This window comes from Rhipicephalus microplus, unplaced genomic scaffold (genome assembly GCF_043290135.1).
Source record: "Rhipicephalus microplus isolate Deutch F79 unplaced genomic scaffold, USDA_Rmic scaffold_211, whole genome shotgun sequence".
Lineage (NCBI taxonomy): Eukaryota > Metazoa > Arthropoda > Arachnida > Ixodida > Ixodidae > Rhipicephalus > Rhipicephalus microplus.
In genome coordinates, this window is record NW_027464782.1 from 107501 (window position 1) to 110000 (window position 2500).

At 50.1% G+C, this 2500-nt stretch overlaps 1 pseudogene; it reads left to right on the top strand.

Moving 5' to 3' along the window:
* LOC142792318 (large subunit ribosomal RNA) overlaps positions 1-2500 on the top strand; it is an 8241-nt pseudogene that overhangs the window by 3047 nt on the left and 2694 nt on the right.

Sequence of the window (2500 nt, forward strand, 5' to 3'; positions counted from 1 at the left end):
AGAGGGCTGGGAGTGCATCGTGCGAGATCCGGTCACAAAACTAAGGAGAAGCCTAGCGCTCCAGGCGACAGTAGTGGCGACACCGGGAAGGCTGCTGAGACAGGAAGAAAGTTATCGCCAGAAACTGATAGAGGAGGTGATGCTCAAGCACTTGTTATCCCAGATGAAAGGTATAATGAAGGATCCAGAGTTAGGACGGGTTGTGCAGAGATGCAGACTGAAGGCAAACAAGTTTACGATGGGAATAAAGTGGCAGAAAATGTTCCTGAGGTTGCTGTGGCGTGTGAGGTGATTGGAGAAGCAAATTCACTGGTAGTAGAATCTCCCGAAGGTCTTGTCAACAACAGATTAGCAGAAGCTGCCTGTGGAGCAGAGTCTTGGGCAGAGTGTACTGATATGCCATCGGAAAGAATTGAGGGGAGGCTTGAGCCTCCTCAGTTCGCGGTTGCGCACGGACCTGCTGGTGGCAACAAAGGGCCAGACTGGCAGAGCTCGGGCGCCAGACCAAGAGGTAGGCGCATTTTACCGCCTGACCTATTTTCGGACTCCGAATCCGACAATGGAAATGAAGACCCAGCGTTCTGTGAGGAGACTTCTTCTGTAACTCCTCCCCTCATTCACAGAAGGGGTGATAGTACGATGGTGGAATCAAGTACAGTCCTGCACAGGGAGAGAGACCACTATGCCTGCCCTGAATGTGGAAGATCCTTCATGTCGAAGATTGGCTTAAGCCAACATAGACGTCATGCTCATATCGAGGCGTATAATGCCGACATCGATATTGAACGAACCAAACCAAGATGGACAAGGGAGGAAGAATATCTTCTGGCTGCCCATGAAGTCCGCCTCCTTAAAGAGGGTGTTCAGAATATAAACCAGCGATTGGCGAGTAGATTTCCAACAAGAACTTTCGACGGCATTAAGTCCCATAGGCGGCAAATGCAGTACCGGAAACTGGTGAAAGACTTACTAAGTAGGAGAGATGGTGACGATCAGGGCCAGGCTGTTTCTGGTTCTTCGTCAATGTCTCTACAGGCTCAGGAAGACAGAGGGGCACCGTGCGACAATACATCTTCACGGGTAGACCATCGAGCTGCCATCGTAGAGGAGCTGCAAACATTGGTGGGGAAACAGCCACCTCGTTCCTTCCAAGCCTTCAGACTGTGGGAGTTGACAAAAAGATTCCTGGATGGACAGAATGTCGCAACTGCCCTGGAAACTTACCTACTGGAGGTCTTCACCACTGACAGGAGGGTACAGAGGAGATGCACGCCGACTGTGACTCAAGAAAGCCGTCGGAAAAGAAAGAAAAGAGAATACGCACAATGTCAGAATCTTTATAGGAAGAATCGCTCGTTTTGCATAAGGAACATCCTGGACGAAGCTGGGTCATCCGCGATAGAGGATCCCAATGCTTTCCTAGAAGAATGGCAGGAAATTCTTGAGGCACCCCCAACCTCCACGCACTCCTTAAGCAACTGTGCAACAGCTGGATCGATAGACCCTAGGTTCCTAATCACCGCACAAGACATTAAATCTGCAATGCCACTGAAGAACTCAGCGGCGGGACCGGATGGGTTTTCCTCCAGAAGTCTACACACCTGCCCTATGCTCGTACTTAGGGTTCTTCTGAACCTTCTGATCCTTCAGAAAAGACTACCTCTGTTTCTGTGTAACGCTCGGACCATTTTTATTCCCAAGGTGCCTGGAGCGTCTTCGGCGGCATTACATCGCCCCATCACAGTCTCACATGTTTTAACAAGGCTGTTGCACAAGATATTTATGCGTCGTCTGATGTCAACGATTAAACTGGACTACCGTCAGAGAGCCTTCCTTCCCGCTGACGGTTGTGCAGAGAACCTTCTCTTACTCCAAACAGTTATAGATGAGGCGAAGCATAAGCTGAAGCCTCTGGCCCTGGCCTCCGTCGATGTTGCCAAGGCATTCGACCGAGTCGCTCACCCAGCTATCTTACAAGGGCTGAGACGAAAGGGAGTTGCGGAGGGTTTCTGCGCATATGTCTCAGACTTTTATGAAAGAGCCACCACGGTACTCACATGTGGCAACCTATCTAAGGTGGTCCACCCTACGAGGGGAGTAAGGCAGGGTGATCCATTATCACCACTGCTCTTCAACTTGACACTAGACGAATTCTTCGAACAGCTCCCAAGTGAGATCTCTTTTGAGAGTGAGGGCTTTGTGATGTCAGCAATGGCTTTTGCTGACGACATTATCCTAATGGCGAGCACAAGAAACGGGTTGCAGTCCCAGTTACACAGACTGGAAAAGCATCTCCAAAAATGTGGTCTGGAGGCCAATGCAAGTAAATCGGCGACCCTAACGATCATGCCCAGCGGGCGAGACAAGAAGGCGAAAGTCGATACCGAGTGGGTGTACAGGATCGCTGGCCAACCCATCAAGAATGTATCCCATACAACAGTATGGAAATACCTTGGGATTCGATTCGATGGAACATCGGCCAATAATAACACCGTGAGGA